This window comes from Mirounga angustirostris, unplaced genomic scaffold (assembly GCF_029215605.1).
Source record: "Mirounga angustirostris isolate CCGP_5_RB_7025 unplaced genomic scaffold, mMirAng1.0.hap1 SCAF_3, whole genome shotgun sequence".
NCBI lineage: Eukaryota > Metazoa > Chordata > Mammalia > Carnivora > Phocidae > Mirounga > Mirounga angustirostris.
The window spans coordinates 59,167,753-59,189,076 of record NW_026991711.1 but is presented as its reverse complement, the minus strand read 5'-3'; the positions used below and the strand labels follow the sequence as shown (position 1 = coordinate 59,189,076).

General features: G+C 36.1%; 2 long non-coding RNA genes across 7 annotated transcripts in view; one reads left to right on the top strand and one right to left on the bottom strand.

Moving 5' to 3' along the window:
- The window catches only part of LOC123839697 (uncharacterized), a 137,978-nt gene extending 121,962 nt beyond the window's left edge, over positions 1-16,016 (bottom strand). For 5 of the 6 annotated variants that reach the window (XR_010410019.1, XR_010410018.1, XR_008505667.1 and 2 more), the window contains exons 1-3: positions 15,802-16,016; positions 2,264-2,452; positions 1,442-1,543 (exon numbers count right to left, since the gene is read on the bottom strand). This is a non-coding gene — a long non-coding RNA (uncharacterized LOC123839697). Of the gene's footprint in view, positions 1-1,430; positions 1,544-2,263; positions 2,453-15,801 lie in introns of all 6 variants that reach the window. The other variant, XR_010410020.1, reaches the window with a different exon arrangement.
- LOC123839696 (uncharacterized) overlaps positions 1-21,324 on the top strand; it is a 66,393-nt gene that overhangs the window by 19,761 nt on the left and 25,308 nt on the right. The window contains exon 2 of the long non-coding RNA XR_010410015.1: positions 16,014-16,203. This is a non-coding gene — a long non-coding RNA (uncharacterized LOC123839696). The remainder of the gene's footprint in view (positions 1-16,013; positions 16,204-21,324) is intronic.

Genomic DNA, 21,324 nt, shown 5'->3' with positions numbered 1-21,324 from the left:
CTGATATATTGTATTTTTATTTTCCCTCAGGTCAAAATACTTCCTAATTTCACTTTGGATTTCTTCTTTAATCAGTGGGATATGTAGAAGCATGTGATTTTGTTCCCAAATATTCAAGGATTTTCCAGTTAGCTTTCTGTTATTGATTTCTAATTTAATTCCACTGTGGTCAGAGGACATACTTTGCATGACTTAAATCCTCTAAAATGTATTGAGACATACTTTATAGTCTAATACAGAGGTTGGCAAACTTTTTCTATAAGGGGTCAGACAGTAAATATTTTAAGCTTTGTGGGTGACATACAGTTTCTCCTGTCACATATTTTCTTTTCTTTTTTACTTTTAAGAAATCTCTCAAAATGCAAAAACATCCTTAGTTCATAGGCCATACAAAACCAGGCTAGATTTGGCCCCACAGTCATAGTTTGCTAACCCCTGGCCAGGAATATGGTCTCTCTGGGTAAAAGTTTCATGTACTCTTTAAAGAGAATGTGTATTCTACTGTTAGTGGAATGTTAGGGAAGTTGGGTAATATTGGTGTATAGTGTTGAGTTTATTATATCCTTGCTATGTTTCAACTTGTCCTAGCAATTACTGAAGGGGACATATTGAAATTTCTGACTATAATTATAGATTTGTCTGTTTCTCCTTGCAGTTCTATCAGATTTTGCTCTACATATTTTGAACCTCTTTTTATTTGGGGCATAAACATTTAGGATTGTTATATCCTCCTGATTAACTGACTCCTTTATTATTATGAAATGACCTTCTTTAACCCTGGTAATATTCTTTGCTCTGAAATCTTTGTTTCTACTATGTTAATACAGTCCCACTAGTTTCTTTTGACTAATGTCAGCATCAGCATGGTATATCTTTTTCCATCCTTTCATTCTTAACATTTTTGTGTCTTTATATGTAAAGTGTGTCGAGTCATGCTTTCTATCCAATCTGACAATCTCTACCCTTTGATTAGGATTTTTAGGTCATTTACATTTAATGTGATTATTGATATAATTAGATTTAAGTCTATCATCTTGCTATTTTCTATTTGTTCCATTTGTTCTGTGTTCCATCTGTTCATTGTTCCTTTTTTTCTTTTTCTGCCTTCTTTTGGATTGAGTACTTTATTATTCCATTTTTTTCTTTGTTGGCTTATTACCTGTAACAGTTTTGTTATTATTCTACTGGTTGCTTTAGGGTTTATAGTCTACATATTTATCAGTCTACTTTCAAGTGAATTTATACCATTTAACATATAATAAAAGATCCTTATACTATCTTATTTCTATTTTTCTCCTGGTCTTTATGCTATTGTTGGCATATATTTACTAATGCATGTTGTAAACCCCATAATACAATGCTATTATTTTTGTTTAAACAGTTGATTATCTTAAAAGAGAATTAAATGTAAAAAGAGCTTAAACATTTACCCTGTAGTTACCTTTTCCAGTGTCCATCATTCCTTTGTGTAGATCTATATTTCCATCTGGTATCATTTCCCTTCCATCTGAATGACTTCCTTTAACATTTCTTGTAGTGCAGTCTGTTGGCAATGATATTAAATTTTCAATTCTGTAAATTTTCAGAGTCTTTGAAACACTCTCAGTTTCAAAGTAACTAATCATCAATTAATCTACTCCCTACCATACACTACTATAAATAGCCTGGGCTAAAGTATAAAAGAGAAAACTGAAAAGGAGCATATTGTACAACCATGAAATAGCCTAGAACCTTGCCTCTAAAAGTAAGTTGGAGGCAAAGAAAAATTATAGTATGCAGGGTGCTAAAAGCTACTGAATAAACATGAGGCATCTTCTTAGATACCAATTTTACTCAGGGACTTTGAAAAAATAGATAAGCATTATATTTATACTAAACATAAGACTGTTATGATATGTAATCCAACATTTATAGTAAATTTAAGACAAAACAAGAAACTAAAAATTCTGGTTTGGGATCAAGCTTCTAGGGCACTTTTTTTCACTTTTCTCTATTATTAGCCACACTTTTATGAAAAAGTTTAAGAAGCTGTGAACTTGATGATTATTCATGATTTATTAAAACCTCCCCTAAAATTGGACGCTGTCAACAAATGTAGGTTATTCATAGAGGTTTTTATTTAATTTGAATATGCATTTATGAATTGACCACTATATCCTGTTATTCAGCTCATGAATCATTTCTTATTGTGCTCATGAAAACTACACTTAATTCCAAATTTTTTAAATACCCATCACTATTCCTGTAAAGGACTTTTACTTACCAATTTTCACTTTGTGGCTATCATCAAGCCTACATCAATCAGTACCTACAACACTGTCCAATTTTCTGATTCCAATCCAGGAGAGAATAATAATACACATAAACAAGGCTGTTAGAAATAAGCCTAAAACAAAGAAAAATAGGCTGGCTATGAAGATCCTACGGGAAAATCCACTTGTAAGTCTGCATCCTAAGGAAATAAAGCAAAAATTTAACTATTAGATTGTCCCTTTTACAAAGAGAGAAAAACATAAGTATAATACCCCCCAAATAAGAAGTTGCTTAAATTATGGTATATCCTTATTCTATATGGAATACCTACTCAGCCATTAAAGGATATTATAGCTGAATATTTATTACTAGGATGAACAACAAACAGGTATGAAAATGTAATAAAAGGGGTTAACAGTGGTTATTTCTGGGTTTGGATTATTTTTTTCTACATCTTACTCATCTTGTTGTATATTCTTTAATAGCAACTGCATGTAATAAGAAACACCCAAAGTTTCCAAAAATACTAATTCAACATGAATAAATACTTATTCAAAATGATGAGATCATCATTTGTTTATCCATTAATCAACAAATATTTGCAGTATTGAATAAAACAAGTCCTTGCCCTCATGACTCTTAATTTGTGAGGGCAAAAAGGGCATAATCAACAGTCTTGGAAACTTTTTATTCCTCTTCTTCATTCTCATTACTTGATTGCCCAGTCATTCCCTCCCTTATTTATAGAGGACTTTGGCACCTGACTTCCAGTATCTGCCTCCCCTGCATTTCCTGCCATCATGTGCCACTTCAGTGTCCACATGGACAACCCATCCAACAACCTTGAGCTCTGACTCCAGCAGCTTACAACCACTTCATTCAGTGATCCATACCCAGAACCCATACCATCAACCTTCTGATCACCAAGAAATTGTTCCACAGCCTTGGACTTCAATATTATTGATCTCAGACCACAATCACTTATTGTTCTAATTTTTTCACTCCCTTATTCCCTAAACACCTGCTTTTTTATCTTATTTTAACCTCTATTCCTCAACTATTCCCCCTTTTTTTTTTTCAAACCACAATCTCCAGCATGGCTTCATATCTTTTCCTATCTAGCTTAGTTTCCCAGGTACATCAGTCTCTCTCGATAATAACCTTGCCCCCTGGCTAATTCCCTCTTCCATTCCTTAGAGCATATATTTTATGCCACCTTACTACAACCCAAACTTGCTACTTCACCTATGCCCTTATCTTTAATGTCTCCTTTATCAGCAAAAAAGTCAAAACTATAAGCTATGAACCTCCTAACCTTCTTGTTCCACATTTACAAGTTATACATATAACTATCTTCACCTCCTTTCTTCTAATCTTAGAGGAAGGAGTATCCTATCTCCCAGGTCAACTCTTTTACTACATCCTTGATCCCACATTCCCTCATCTCCTACAGATCTTTCTTTACCTTTATCCCTCTTCTCTTTAATCTCTTCTCTTCCTCTTCTGCTGACTCTCCCCACATTTTATAAATATTAAACGCTCTTCACTGGAGAATCCCCTCCTCAATTCTATAAACTACTCCCTATAGTGATCCTTTATTTCTGTTTTGAAGAAGAAATGAAAAGCCTTGAAATAATATAAATATATTGTAACTTTTCTCAATCTAAAATACTTTTCAGGATGCCTGGGTGGCTCAGTTGGTTAAGCATCTACCTTTGGCTCAGGGGGTCCCAGGGTCCTGGGATCGAATCCCGCATCTGGTTCCTTGCTCAGCAGAGAGACTGCTTCTCCCTCTACCTGCCCCTCCCCCTGCTTGTGCTCTCTCTCTGGCAAATAAATAAATAAAATCTTTTAAAAATAAATAAATAAATAAAATATTTTTCAACCCAACACAGAATTCTGCCATCATCAGCGCACTGAAAATGTTCTGGCAAACATTACTAATGACAAAATTGCCAAATCCTATTATCTTTTTCAATTTACTTGACCTGTCTTTATCTTCTGATACTCCTGACTCTTTTTTCCTGAATCCTGTCCCCCACTGGCTTCTAGAACTCTGAGCTCTGTTGGTGCTCCCTTCCATCCTTCTGCTATTTATGCTTAATTTTTTTTTCTACCTTCTGTTACTTTGCCCATTTGCTAATGTTGGTTTTCATTTCCTCTCACTATATTCAGTTTCTATGAGCAGTGGCATCCAGTTCCCCCAAAATTTCAACTACTACCTTTTTAGTGACATCCACTCCCAGCTCCAACCTTTCTCCTAAGCCTCAGATACACCTGCTGAGCTCCCTACTGAACTTCTCTATATGGATATCCCAGTGACAATCTTCCATATTCAATATGTCTTCATTGAGTTTCTCATCTCCTTCCCCTTTCCCAGTTTTCTATTCCACATCCGTATACACACATACACATAAGCCAAAATCCCTGTTCTTCTCCATTTGCCTCTATCCTGGTTAATTATACGACTATTGTACTCTACAACCAAGCCAGGAACTAGAAAAGTCATTCTAGATTCTTCTTCATCTCTATCCCAACCATTACTACCCTAGTCCAAAATCCTATTATTTGCACCCAAGACTGTAAAACCACATAAAACTACTTCCATTTACTTAAGTAATAATTATCACACATAATAATATGTGATGATAATAATAGAGCACATTTTACATTTCCCTTAGTATTTAAATAATGAAATTACAATCACGTTACCTAATTAGCAAACCATGAAGGCTTATACAGAAGCATAAATAACCTCCACTATTCCTAGAGATCAGAAACCTTGTTTATACCCCCGTACCTGTTTTTATCACACAGCAGTTGTTGCTTTACTATTTGTTCACTTTTGAATAAGGTAAACATGGCACACTTAAAGATAACCATAATAATCATTAAGCTGCAAATTAAAAGGTCAATAAATAATTGGATCCATATTTTTATATAACAAAATACAATTTCATACCTTGTTAGTTCACCAGGATTTCTTTAAAACATATACCACACATACCTATACACATATACCACATTAGGAATTAGATAAACTAACAAACTGAGTTTTCCCTATGAACTGAGCTTCCTTTCATTCCTATTCTACTGTCTTTAACAGCACTCAACCTATCCATGCTTCCAAAATTATGAAAGTGAATGCACCCCCACAGCCACCCTTGTAGTAAGGTTACTGTGGCATAGGTAGATCAGAGGGGTCCCACTGCCTCCCCAAATCTTTTCCGCTTTGCTTTCTGATGCCTGAAAGATGGAACCATCTATTCCACAAGATACAAACTGCAATTTTCCTGAAGAAGAAAAACAAAGTATAGTATTTAATAATGCTAAATGAATGAAATTCAATAATACCAAGACACGAAAGACAAATACAGAGTCTTCCTTTGTCAATTGGGAGAGAGAGTAAAGTGGTATATTGTTAAGGGGCCTTCTGAAACAATGCCTTCCAGATCATTCCTGATTTTTTTCAGTATTCTTTAATACACATGACGTATTTTATAACTGGGGGCCGGGGGATGTTCAAAAGTGAGTCCACAGGTCTAGTGTCCCAAGGGCAAATAAAAGTATTTTTACATCAAGTGATTTAAAAGAAGCTTTGAACTTTATCATAATTAACAATTGTATTACTAACATTTTTTACATCTAAAGGATTAAACTTCAGGAACTTTCAATTTTATATTCCTTTCCTTTTAAAGGAAATATGTGTATAAATAAAGGTAGATGGGAGGATCATTACGTTTGGGCATATGCTATAAGAATTTCTTGTCAGGAAAAGTTTTGTATCCACCATAATATATTAGTAGTTTTGCATTTTATTAAAAATATTACAGTTAAATCACATGAGCTTTGGGTTGTTTTGCCAATGGCATAAATATCTAATTGTTAAAGAAAACCCTATGCTTATAAAATACATCCTCCCAAAGGGGAAAAAATTAGTATGTATGATACTTCAAACCACTTATTTTTAAGAGTTTCCTTAAAATTAGGTATATGCATTGTATATACCATCCTGGGTTCACTGGGTCAAAAGTTAATAGTATAGGGTCATCAAGTAAATTAAATGTTAACAGCAAAAATTAAAGGACTTAATTTAAAAACATAGGGCCTAATCCTATGATGAAGAAAAGTAGGGAAAAAGTTTTCCCACAAGAGCTGTAAACTGTTCACCTATTTAAAATAAATTACTTCTTCAGAGCTGCCTTAAAAAGTTAATTTGTTTTAAACACATAAGCATTCCTTGCCAAAAAAGAATGTGCTATATTTTATTCTCATTTCCCTATAGATTTGTGCTACATGAAAGAAAGAATTTTTTTACATATGAAGAATAGAAATGTAGCGTGACACTCAACTGTCATAAAGAACTCACTACACATTATCAGTCACATCTCCTAGAGACCAGAGGGTCTCAATTTTACTTCTATTTACTAAAAATAAATAAGAAATGAATGATTATAGGTTCCTGGTTCACTGTCCTTCTCAACTTCCAGGACAAGGCTCACCCCAAGTCAACAAAGTCTCTGAGAAGGTCATGAGTTATCATTTTTAAAAGTTTTTACTCAATGTGAAGTTTATTTTATTAAAACCCTTCAATTTTCTTTTGATAAAGGATCAATTTACCAGTCCTTTTTATTATCTTAAATTTTATTATCTTAAATTTATTTTAAGACATTTTAATGGCTAGGATAAAAAGTTAACTAACACTTGGTATATTTCAGACCATATATGGTATATGATTTACCATTCTGAGTGTGTCACTTTTTGAGAGGGGCCCCTTTAAACTGGAGCATAACCAGAAGGAAGCCAAGATGGTGAAGGGTTTAAAATCATAGAGCCACTAAGGAAACTAAGGATCTTTGGAGGGCAGGGATTCAGTTGTCTTCATGTTTGAACATAATAGTGATCATATATTTTTTTTAAGGTTTTTTTTTTTTAGTAATCTCTACACCCAACATGTAGAACTTATGACTCTGAGATTAAGAGTCTCTTGCTCTTCCAACTGAGCCAGCCAGGTGCCCCATTAGTGGTCATATTTAAAAGGTTATCACACATAGATGGGAATTAATTTATTCTCAGTAGCTGCACGGGGCACTTTGACAATGGGTAGTAGTTACAAAGAGACATGTTTTAACTACTAAGATTTTATGACTCCAAACCTATTATTTTAAAAACAACATTCCAAAACATTGTATTTAATATTTCATCTAAAAGCAGCATGTTCACACGAATTTTTTAGAAAGTAGGTAACTGAAATAAGTTAGGTTTATCCTTTTCCAGGTATCCTTACTGGTAAAGGGAGTGAGGAGAGCTCAGACTTCTTCAGTAAATATTAACCATTATTAATTGTAAATGAATTTTAGATCAGTCTCATAATCTGTGCTCAAGAATATGGAAGTAAAACAATTATTCATATGGAGGGAAAAAAACCCTTATACTTCTATAACCTTAAATCAGAGTTGAAAATGCTATGTATGAATCTGTTCTGACTACTTCCATAATACTCAACCATAATACTATTTTTTAATTGAAATAAATTGATATTTGCCTAATTTTCTTAAACATTACAAGAACTTAAAATACATAGATCATTCCTACCTAAGCTATAATAGTATATGCCTGATTTATTAAATCATTCTACATTTAATTTATATCTTCCTGGGGCTAAAACTATGACTTACAGGTAAAAACTGTCAACTCAAGCAAGTTAGGGTTACCATCCCAGGCACTGAAGTTAAATATCAGAGCCCCCCAAAAGAGGTGATCTTACAGACATATAAACCAGATTCAAATTACACATAACTTAATTCTTCCATGAACCACTAAGATTGTAGCTAATTTTCATTACTACTTAGTTAATTTTGCCTATCTCTGGATACCTTAAGATCATCCAGTTGGATTCTCCATATCTCTCAAATTCTGCACTAAAGTCATGCTAACAAGTGGGTTCTAAATTTTTATGAACGAGAGAAGCAAGTGCTTTAAAAAATAGATTTTTAAGAATTATGTGATTCATCAATCCATCAGCACCCTCCAGCCTCTTAACAATGTCCTCAATTATTGATTTTAAAAAGTAAATCAATAAAAATGAGATAGATGGTGAAAACTTACAAATTTCTTTACTTTCACTTTCAGGTTTTGCTTTTTCAAATATTAATTTTTTTGTATTTGTTTTCCTTCTTTTGTTAACTGTGTATTTGTTAACGGTTCTATTTTTCTTATAGACTTATCTCTTTGTACATTGAAGATATTAACCCATTATCTGCTTTATAAGTTAAAAATATTTTTCAGTTTGTCATGTGTCTTTTGTATTAATAGTGAATTTTTCCCTGTGTGTTTATTTTTCGTGTAGCTACCAGTGTTCTCTGAGATTCTGCGAACCTTTTTATCACTCTACATATCTCAGTGACCTCATCCAAGCCCATAGTTTAAACTACCATCTATAACTGGTCAACTAGTAAATCTATAGACAACATGCAAACCAGACCTTTCCCCTAAATTCCAGACTTCTAAATCAAAATCCAATCCTAATATCTAGTTATCTGTAAAGTGAGGATGGGAGGATGTACTTAACCCACCAGGCATCTCAGAATCAATACTTCATATATCAAAATCCATCAAACCTGTTCTAGTTTCCTTATCTCAGGAAATGGCACCCACAGCCACTCATGCCCACACCAGAAACCTAGGAGTCCTGTGATGTATCTCCTCCTCTCTTCTCCATAAACAAATTTTGTTTGTTTAAACCTTCTCTGTAGGGGCGCCTGGGTTGCTCAGTCATTAAGTGTCTGCCTTCAGATCAGGTCATGATCCCGGGGTTCTGGGATGGAGCCCCGCATTGGGCTCTCTGCTCAGCCAGGAGCCTACTTCTCCCTGTCCCACTCCCCCTGCTTGTGTTCCCTCTCTCGCTGTGTCTCTCTCTGTCAAATAAACAAAATCTTTTAATAAATAAATAAATAAATAAACCTTCTCTATAGTCTTACCTTCCAACTTTTTCCATTCTTACTTACTCTGCTTTAGCCATATGGGCATTGAATTTACCAGTCCTTCCTGCTCAGGATGTTAATATACACTCTTCCTTTGCTTAGAATGTTCTTCCTTTCTTTTTGGCCTGGCTAATTCCTAAGTCTCCACTTAACTGTCCTACCTTAGGAAGGTCTTACTTAAACCTCCAGTGTTAGGTCTCCATGGTGTATGCTTTCATTGCATCTGTATTTTTCTGGTAACATTGAGCTGAATTTTAAACATTATTTCTCTCACTAGACTATGAGTAGCCATGACTAATATGCTCAGTACCTTGCACAATACATGACACTTTGCAGGTGCTAGTTACCTGGAAATACCTACATATTAATACTGAATAAATAAATTCAATCCCTTTCATACTTCATTTCACTCCCATTTCTACTTCTTTAGTTCAAGTACTCTTTATTGCTTGCCGGGATACTACAATAGCCTCTGAAGGCCTCAACCACTGCTCTCACATTTTCTAATCTGTTCTCCAGTATCCTTGGATTTTTTTTTTTTTTAAGATTTTATTTATTTATTTGTCACAGAGAAAGAGAGAGAAAGACCCCAACCAGGGAGAGTGGCAGGCAGAGGGAGAAGCAGGCTCCCCACTGAGCAAGGAGCCCAATGCGGGACTCCATCCCGGGACCCTGGGATCATGACCTGAGCCGAAGGCAGATGCTTAACCGACTGAGCCACCTAGGCATCCCTCCAGTATCCTTGGTAAAGTGAGTTTCTAAAATATATATCTAATCATATTACTCACTGATTTGAGATTTTTTAAGTGCACTTTATAAAGGTGACATGCAAGACCCTTCATGATTACCTCTATCCACTTGATCAGGCTAAACTTTCTCAACTCCTCCAAAGACATGTAGCAACAAATCATATAAACTACCTGAATTTTCTTGAACATGCAGGTTCTTCCTGACTTCTGTTTTCTTACAATCCAGTGATTATGTTTAAAATGCTTTCTATGGCCTATTTCTACTCTCTCTTTCACACTGGAATAACCCCAGTCCTTTAAGGTTCCATTAAGGTATCCCTCAAGATATAGCTCTACTCCTGAAAAGCTTTCCTGAGCCACTTATTCCTAACCTGGTTTAAATGCTCTTTGTCTATTATTTCTCTAATTGTCATTTTTAGAGAATTTATCTATCTTCCATTAAACTTTCAGTTTCTTCCTAGTAGGGACTACATATTTTTCATCTCTATATATCCAACCCTGGTTTGGGCTTTGGTAATTGTTTGATTAAATGTGTGTGCCAAAATATATCAAACCCATTAAAACATACCTACCTGTCGGAACTGGTATTCCCACTTCTGGGAAATCTTCCAATAAATAAGCAAATAAATAAGAAGGTCAATTAGAAAAGGCATGTGCGTAAAAATGTTCACTTCAGAATTATTTATAATAGCAAAATATTGGAAACAACCTAAATGTCCAACAATAGAAGAATGGTAGAATCTGCTGAATGACTTGTAGTAGCAGAGCAATTTAGAATGAAGATTATAAAATGACATAGTAACTCACAGATGCTAATGACATGTTAAGTGGAAAAAGACAAAACTGATTTCACACTATGACCCTTTAAAATTATATGTATAGATATTGACTAAAAGGAAACATGAAAATTGTATGAGTGGTTTGTGTGGATTGTGATCTTGTTGCCTTTATTAAGAACTTTACAAATGTTGCTATGGTATCTTGTCAATTATAATTATAATGAAGATAATTTAAAATTAAGTCCATATCATTAACATATATATATAAGTGTATGCACATTTGTATGTATGTATATTTTTGTCTGTGTATATAAATATTCTGTATGTATGTATATATTTCCTAGTTCAGTCTTATGAAAGATCCAAGAAGCAGAAACACTTCATTAGCAAGAGCATACCTAGCCTTGGTCTCTAATACCATTCTGTACTAACAGGAAACAGGGCTCCTTAGAGAAAAGGCTAATTCCAAGGCTGGGACAGAGAAGGACAAGATGAACATGGAACATCTTATTATACCAGAAAGTAAGGAAGTGCTCAAAAAAAAAAAAGATGTAGGCATATCACAAAAACATAGTACCCAGACTAAATGTGCTCCCACTAGCTTAATCTGGGACAATTTAAATACCAAAATAATTAAATATAGACTTAAATATTTAGAGGTGAAAGGTCGTGACATAACAACTTACCTTCAAGTGATTCATTTTAAAAAAGTGTACAAAATATACATATCTAAATGTAGCTAGAACTCAAGAAAACAAAGCAAATACAGAGTGGAAAAACAGGAATTCATAAGTTAATGCAGATAATAGAGAAGAAAGGGCTCTTTGTTCACAGTAGAATGCTATGGACTGACTTGGTAGATGTGGAGAGAGTACTAGATTTGTTGAATCATTTTGCAACCGTAATGGCAAAATTATATCAGCAATAATTGATGCTAAATTTAAACAGGAATTCTGATGATGAGCAGGATATATCTTCAAATGTTTCCCCACAATTTGCTTTTTAATTGCCAGGAAGAAAAAAAAAACAGTAACTATACAATGGAAAATTCGGTCCACATATGGACCATGTGATCAAAACTACTATCACCAAGGATGGAGCATGTGCTTCCAGAAGTGATACCCTACAAAGGACACATCTATCACCTGTGTAATAGTCCAGTTGAGAATATGTATAACCCCAATTTAATCATGAGGAAACATCAGACAAAAACAAAATAAGGAATGTTTTATTAAAAAGAGTGGTGGAGGGGTGCCCGGTGGCTCCCACAGTTAATCCAGCTCAGGTCATGGTCTCAGGGTTGTGAGATCATCAGCCTTGGGCTCCATGCTCAGTGGGGAGTCTGCTTCTCTCCCTCTCCCTCGCGCCCCTCCTCCCACTCAGGCGCTCCCTCTCTCTCTCAAATAAATAAATCTTAAAAAAAAATGCAGTGGAGTGAAAAGCTATATTCTTTAAAAATTCTTTAAAAATGTCCAGGTCATAAAAGGTAAAGGCTGGAAATATCCCAAAGTAAAGGAAGCTAAAGAGTCATGACATCTAAATGTATTACCTGACCCCAGACTGGCTCCTATACTGGAGGGGTAAATGCTAATAAGGATCAAGCTACAAAACTGGAATATGGTGGTAGATTGAAGTATTATTTCAATGTAAATTTATGAATTGATAGGAAATACACTCTTAAATATTCATGGGTGAAAGGCCAAAATGTATGTAACTTAACCTCAAATAGTTCAGAAAAAAATGTATTTAAGTATACATGTATGTGGTGAGAGAGAGACCTTGCACAAGAGCAAGCAAATGATAAGGATATTCTTTGAACTATTTTTATTTTTGCAATTTTTTGTAAATTTTAAATTGTTTCCTTTTGTAAAGATTTATTTATTTATTTGAGAGAGAGAGCCTGGGCAAGTGTGGGGGGAGGGGCAAAAGGAGAGCATCTCAAGTAGACTCCCCGCTGGATCCCAGGACCCATGAGTTCATGACCTGAGCCTAAATCATGAATGGGACTCTTAACCGACTAAGCCAATTTTAAATTATTTCTAAGTAAAAATATTTTTTAAGAATTAAGTCCACCTTGGAGAAACAAGACCAACAAGAAAATAAAAGTTACTTTAAAACCCATCTAATAAGCAAATTGTCTTTTAAACATTCTCCAGTGTATACTAAGTTTTCAAGTTACTGTTCAAAATGTTTTCAAGAGTCTTCATTCTTTTGTAAAAGATGAACAGACCTATAGCTTTCACATTTTATCTAAATAAGTTAATATGTTGAAGCCAACATTCCATCAGTTGTAGCTTACTCGTTAGAAACAGCAGGAGGGAAAGAAAGCATTGAAATTACAAAACCTCTGTTCTCCACACTACCCATATTTACCATTCGTTTACTGGTGATTGCATTCCAGTTTCCAAGTAAAACCTCAGATTTTAAATTATGACTTCAGTTGTACTGTTAAGACAAGTAGAGTATGCAGAGACACAAATGGGCTGGGTGGAAAGGTGTGGGAGTAGGGCTGATGAATTCACCATGTTGAAGATGAAAGAAAGCTGAAAACTTCTGCCCTAATTGAGTACCTAAATAATTGATTTCTTTTTTTCATAAAGTACATAACTATGTGGAGTATTAAAGTTTGGAGAAGGTATTCTTACTAGTTTTTACCTGTGAATTTGATAATCTGAAGTAAAAAGCACTTTTTCCCCCTTTAAAATTCAGCTCAATTATTTGCACCCCCTTGTGGTCAAACATAAACTTCTTGGTTTTCCAAAACATTTTTTCCAATTGGGCTTTTTGTTCAGGCATGGGAACCATGTTACTCGATTTTGTTTTCTCCCATTTTGGTGAATCGAGAAGATTTATAAAGGGTTTTGGTTTATTGAATAGTATTTTAAATAAAACAGGACTTAACTCTTCTAAAAGTGACCTCCATATAAACTTTAGTCTGTGCAAAATGGAGATTACACCAACCTCAAGAGTTACTATGAGGATTCAAGGGGAAAATGCATATACAGGCCTAACTGACACATAGTAGGAACTCAGTAAATGTTATTTACCAACAACATCATCACTTTAGAATTCTCTTGACAGAATATATCTAAAAGGGGACTAGATCAAAAATTTACCAGTTCATGAAGTTCAAGTACAATTGTGCAAATAAGTTCCCCAAATATACGACTTATTCAGATTACCACTAGCTGGTTCTCACCACAGATACATTTTTAAAGAACAAAGAATATGTATTTATCTCTGGATGATAGAAATTTGGATAGTTTTTACTTTATATTTTACTTTATATTTTAGACTGGCCTGATTTTCCCCTCCCGCCTTAATTTTAATAATTAGAAAAAGCAATAAAACTATTCCATTTCCATATGCATATTTTTTTGAAATTATAAGACTTAAATTAACATCCTTATTCATCTGGCAGAAACCATTCTCATATTTGGCGAAAATAATTTGTCAGGCTGATTTATCATTTTAAGGGACTTTTGAACCCAAATGCTTAACTGCTAATGGTGTTAACTTAAAACTTTTTAAAACACAAGTTGTTTTAAAAAGATCAGTGTTAATGACTCACAATAGCTAACATTTACTAATATACCAAACACTGTTCAAATGCCTTTCCTATATTAGCTCATTTACATCCTTACAACCCAGTGAGATAACAAAAGAGCAAAGTGAGAAAAAGTAACTCACACAGGGTCACAAAGCTAGTTAGTAACAGAGCCGAGATCCAAATCCAGGCAGTTTGGTTCCAGAGTCCACGCACTTAACCAGTGCACAAAAGAACCATAGAGATGTAAAACAAACACTACTCTGCAATGTTACTTCTTGATGATCTCAAATTATTAAAATCCATTTCTTTTCTAATTCTACCTCAGTAATGCAAATCATGCTAGCCTTCTCCCATTTCCTTACTTCTTAGTACGTCAGGCACTTTCAATATCCATTGTCTTCTTTAACCCTCACAATGATATGTTTTTGTATACTCCTACAGTTATGTCCATCACAAGCTGTTTTGCAACAAAAACTGGGAAAAAATGTAGCAATACCCCAGATTTTAAATTGTTGGATTCTTTAGAAAATGTATTATAACTTGGGATCAGGAAAAAAGTAACCAAAAATAATCTTAAAATGTAATAATTTAGAATCAATGGCAGTGGTTTTGTTTTCATTTTCATCTTAACTAGCCTGGTGGCGGGTAGGATAACTCTCCCAAGCATATGAATGATTAAAAGAGGTTTTAAATTTAAGGAAGGTGTTAAAATACTGACAACTCTATCATCATTTATTGTCCTATCTTAGCGTCCAGTTTTTGAAGGTGAGCACAGATTCGCCTAGGTCTTGTGCTTATACTTACTAGTTTTAAGATTAGGGGCAAATTTCTTAATCTGAGTCTCGGATGTCCTCATGTGTAAAATGACGATAATACCTTCTTAATAGGGCTGTTGTGAGCAGCAAACATCATCAATCCGTAAAGCGTTTATTTAGCACTGTACCCAACGAGACTACAGTCAGTACGTGATATCTAGCTACTATTATTAATGTGTCGCACAATGGAAACCCGTCTTTGGTAGTTTCGGTTCCCTTACCACCCTTAAAAGACATACACACACACACAAAGTGATGGCCAAAGATTGCCCATTCACCTCTCCAAAACAGAGCAGAACATTTAAGAACAAGTGAGACAGTGAGAGAAACTGGACTGGATGAAAGCGCCTTCGTAACAGGCAGCCTAGAACCGGGAAGAAGAGCTCCAACGCACTTAAGTAATCCTTAACTCCAGACGCGCGCGAACGCATACACCGCACACACCACACACACACACACACACACACACAATTGTTGAGCAGGGGAAACCACGCCTCCTGTGTGTGCTCAGGTTGCATCGCACAGTAAGATAGAGAATGGCCCATGTTCCAGAATCTGACAGATGCGGACTCATCCACGTGCTTGCTACCTGTGTCTCCTAAGGCAAATTACTTAGAAGTCTCTGAACCTTGCTTTCCTGGTCTGCAAACCGATAATAGTAACAGTACCTACCTCATAAAGTTGTTCTGAGGCTTAAGTGCAATAGCTCCTGTAAAGCGTTGACACACAGCAAGTGCTATACACACAGGCGGGGCTGTTTTTAAGCACACGTGTATCCACACACAAGGTCTTAGAGACACATTCCGTTGTTAGGAGTTTAGACACTGGCAATAAAACGCTTTTCTTTTCGCCTAAGCTGCACCTTATTTGTTTTCCTCGAACAGTAGAATAATACCTATCGACTGACATGTCATCTATGGACCCCCGGGCCCACAGTCGCACCGTTCCTCCACGTCCGCGGCTGAGCAAAGGAGCTGCACGCACGCGCAAGAAAGGAGGTCGGAGGAGTGAGACTGAGGAAACGAAGTGAGAGCGGCGAACAGCGACGATTCTGCGCATGTTCAAGGCGCGGAGGTTGGTAGGAGTTTGCGCATGAGCAGAAGTGTCGGGAAAGCTGGAGAAGGGTTCGGAGGCGGTATTGACAGCTGTGGAGGCAGCCCGCGTTCCCGGCATGCCCCGGGGCGGCGGGGTTGGCTCTAACGAATTTGAATGAGGAGCCTCAGCGCTTTCGGCGCCATTTTCGAGTGATGCCTGATCTCATCAATCTAGTGGGAGAGACGGGATAACCTGTCCGAGATTATAGCGCTATTAGGACTCCGCTGAAAAATCGCTAAAAAAATCGCCAAAAATTACTTCGAGCAAAGGGCAGTCTGTGGGGCTTCGCCAGGGTTGCCGCAGACGGTAAGAACCTGAAGAAGTAATAGCGGGACCTGGGAGGTGGCAGCGGTGGGACCGTCAGGCGATGGGGGTGCAGGGAGTGGGCACTAGGTCCGCCCTCATTTTAATGGCTAAAAATGCGAGGAGATGGGGTTGGGGGTAATTGGGTGTCTGGGAGTGGGCGGCGGCGGGTGGAATGTGGCGGGAGCGCGGAGAGACGGGGGCGTGGGGGGAGGGGAGTTGCAGTTTGAGCGGGACGCGGACGGGCTGCGGCGGAGCAGCCGCCGCCCAGCGGATCTGTCAGCCGGACCCCCCGCCCGGGGCGCGGCGGGGCTCCGCAGGCCGCGGCCCCTTGACAGGAGAAGGGGGACGAGCGTCCCCTCCCCCATTTGCCGAACCGAGCGGTCTTTTATCGCAGTTTTCCCGGCCCGCTGACTGCCGTCTTCTGGTGACATGAAACTTAAGGTCGGCAGAAAATTAACCCGGAGTGGCGGGTGCCTCCAGTCCGTCGTGCGGACTTATCGTCCGCGGGACCCAGCACCGTATATTGTGCTTGATGCTGAAGTGTGAGGTGCCCTAGGAATGTGAGTTTCACAACGTAGCTCTCCGGCTCTGCGCTCCTCGGTCCCGGCAGGGATAACCCTGACGGTGTCTGGCTTTTCCAATTTGGGTGAGATAGGGCGGGGGCAGACTTTTGAGGTTTTAGCGGGCTCCTAGGAAAGATGCTGGACTTTCGCTTTTTGCTCGGGATTTTTGTCATTTGCTCTCACGGTGTTGTTTTATTCGGGGAGGGGCCGGGGGGAGACAGGGTTTCGAGCTTGCAATTTCCTTCACCCAGTTGCACTTTTCTTAGAAGACTTTTTCCTTCTCCAGTCTTTGAAACATGTCGCAAGGATAAAAGCAATCTGTGAAACTATTGATGTTTTCCTCCCGAAAAGTCTTAGCCCGGACAACTTAACGGTAATTTTGCAATCCCCACCTTTTCTCGAGAACTCTCTTGACTCTGAGGCGGAGGGAAGAGGGCTGTTATTTGTCTTTCCCTTTAGTGATTTTTTATCCTCATAGTTTCTACCAATTCTTAGTCGACAACTCTTGAATGATTTGGGCCAGCGACGGCTTTAACTTTAAGTAGTACTTTATAAATAATGGCCTTTGTAAAAATTCCTCATTAGAGATATATTAGGTTTTGTGTCTTTTTCGGCGCTGAAGGCACCACTGATTAACCCTTTACTGGTGTGGTGTTTTGCGTGTGGGGTGCGCGGCTTTGGGTTGCGAATGTGCAGGAGATGGGTTTTGCAGCAGCTTTTCAATTGTTCGCAAAGAGGAATAACGCTTTCTGGGAACCGCAGTCTCACACTCTTTAGGACCACCTGCCTAAAGAGTTTTTCCTCCTGGAATTGATGTAACGATTGATCGATTTCTTATTTCTATAAAGACTAGAGGACCCGCCCTCATTTAGAATCTATCCCCGAGGAGAATAGGGGAGCGCAATGTGATGTTTTTCAAATTTTATCTAACGGAGTTCCCAAAACACCGGACTTGTTACCCCCCCTGATTGGCTGGAAGAGAGCGGGACTGGAGGGGGTTTGAATGTTGAACACTAGATTACAATTCTCGACTTTCCGAAAAATTTTACTTTTAGAGAACCACGGAAATAGGAAACGTTAAGACGGGGATTGGGAGGGGGGAAGCTGGGATTTAATATTTTTTTCTTCCATAAAGGACTTTCGAATGGTTCTGAAATGTATATTAAAAGTAAAACTGAGGAGGCAGTTTTCTTAAAAAATGTAATTCTGCTGGCTGAAATTGCAAGACTTTTATGTATTTGCCCCTGTTCTCTTTTGGTTAAAAACTGTACGATCTAGGTTTTTTATTTCTTTAACAAAAAATTTTCAGCTTAAGCTACATATTCGATGCAGATTACGGGAGAATTGTTTCTTTTATTTTGATGAAAAGAAACTTTAATTTTCTTAGGAATGAGCTTCTCCACATTGCCCATAAAAATTGGTGTATTTAAATTTTTTTTCACATCTAACTTAAAATACATGGGTTTTGCTAATTCAGCCATTGCTGTGGACTTAAAACTTAATTTACAAGAAATTTACGTTGCTTAATTATACAGTACAACAGGTAAGTATGCACAGGTGCCTATGTATGATTTCATTCCTTTGATAAATTCACTGTGAAGAAATATATTGCATAAAACAGTGTCGGTGTGTTGTGTCTTACTTGGTTGGTTTTCAGTTGATTTTTGTTTAATGTTGCTTGAGACAGCCGTCAATATATTTCTATTTATTACCAAGCTTGTCATTCCGTTTAATTGCATCTTGATAAAAGGCGGGTGTGGTTTTCAAAGAAAATCGGTAAACTCAGTGATAAATAAGATAGCTGTAGATGCTTTTTTAAAGATTTTTTTAATTTAATAGAAATTAATGTTCTTTTATGAATAGCGGTTGAAATTTTGAAACTTACAGTTTATATTCTCACATTAGATCAAATATGCATTGTTAGAAAATACTCAAATGAAAAGATCCCATGACTTTTATAAATCTCTGTAGGGCTATAAATATAATTTATATTGAGTGGAATAGCTGAATTTATAAATCATACTATTTTGTATTGCCTTTATAACAGGAATTGCAATTACAGAATCTTTGTTCATTACCTTTTTTCAAAGCTGTTTATTTTGAATCATCTCATGAAAATTTCATGAAAGGTGCTAATTATCCTCTCTATGAAATTTGACTTAATGAAGTTGTAGGAGACCCCATTTCTATTGTACATGTAATTTTACCTATGATACCAGATCTAGTGGGTTTTGCTTTTTTACTGTTATTTGGGGTTTTGTGTTTTAATTTTCATTCAAATTATGTGACTTGTAGAGTTTTGAGGGTGGGGTGGGGGGAGGCTTTAAATTCCACCAGGCTGGTTAAATTTAACCATACTTTTTTAGTACTTTGGTTTATGGGGTTTTTTTGTTTGTTTTGAGGGGTGATGGTGAAGGATTGTTTTGTTTAATAAGCCATTTTTTAAAAAAGTGAAAGATTCCTTTATTTAAACTACTGCACTTAAAGCTTGAGAATGCACTAGCACCTAAATAAAATCCACAGCATTCAAAATATTTTCCCTTTTATGTGATGCTAGATAAGAGGAAGATTTGGGTTTTTAGATTTGTGGGCATGTAGGCGTGAGATCCAACAGATGTATTTTATTATGTGTATTATCCATATTACTCTGTGGAAATTGATAATTATAATTCATTTTCTATTGTGAGGACTATAAAAGTCATATCACTGGAAAACAATGGTGAGGAAAGGTGTTGCTACAGTAGCTCTACTCTTTTGAAAAGCTGTGTTTATATAATGTGAGGGAGAGGGAACTAGAGAAGGTAAGGTGCTAGTCTTCCTGGTAGCATTGATTTTTATTTGTTTGCCTTTCATAGTATTTTTAAAACCTCAAATAAAAGTGCAGTTTTAGACTTTGTTTTAGTGCTGTTAACTTCTCTTAGTTGTACATTTACAAAATGTAGCTTCAGGTGTTTGCATGTAAAACCGCATTTTTTGTAATCAGATTAATATCACTTTTAACGTTACCAAGAACTGGAACTAAGGATGAAAATTTCAAAATAGCTTTCGTATTCTGGATCCCCTGTTTCATCATGCTTTGTGTACTACATTTTTGTTTGGTTTTTGTTTTGTGAAGATGTGTATAAATACACATTTCTGTTTATTGGTATGCAGTAACTATTCAGAATGTCACAATATACTTCCATCCAGAAATATTGATAGTGTTCAGTTAATTTGGTTTACAAAAAGAAGAAATAAATGCCCAGAGACTGTATTAGATATTTCTTCTACATACATAAGTTTTCTCCAATCAAATCAATAAGACACAATTTGGAAGTTAATTCTATAAAAATTTATCTCATTTAAAAAAATTAGTGGCCTAAAATTTGCTCTTGTCTTTTTTTCCTTTTGTTTAGTGAAGCTTAATAATTCCCACACTGATTTTTTTTTTTAACCCTTGTTTGGAAGAAACATTATTGGTCTTATAACTAGAAAACACTTCTTAGAATTGTCATACTAGAGTATTCATTTACATGTAGTTTTATTTCTTCCTGTTATTAATTTTTATTCAACAAACTTAGAAACACTTTGTCCAGGCAACTAATTTTGGCATGTAATTAGGCTCAAACTATGACTTGCTGAAATTTGGTAGCCCCAAATCTCTTTAAGACCAAAGGAAATAGTAATAACCACCGCTTTCTTTCAAATAAGTGAAGAAAATTAGATTAAGCCATTTTGCTTTAAGTTTTTACAGGTGATAGTATTAGAACTTTAAAGTCGTGATTGTCTTAATATTATAAGAGTAACATCAGTTTTAAATATCACATTACTAATACATGTTTACATACTTGTTTGCATATACAAGTAATTGTAAAGCCTTCATATAAATATTGCTTTCTTATAGGGAAATGATTTTCTTTTGCCTTTTTCCCCCCTTCTTGTCTGCCTCCTTTTAGGATCTCCTTTTACAAAGACAAGTTTCAAATATTGAAATTGACATTAAATATATATATATGAATTTTATTCTTAACATTTTTTATCAAATTATGAGAAGTTTAATATACTTTGGTTTATTCCTGTCTTGTTTCACTAAAAAATCTTTGCACTGGAAAGAGTTTGCACTGGATTCTAAGTATAAATAATAAACTGTATTTTGTAATAGATCTGACATCGAATTATACTATTTTGGGGTTTTTTTACATCTTTATTTCTTATACATTTGGTTTAATATTTGTCTTATATCCGAACCTCT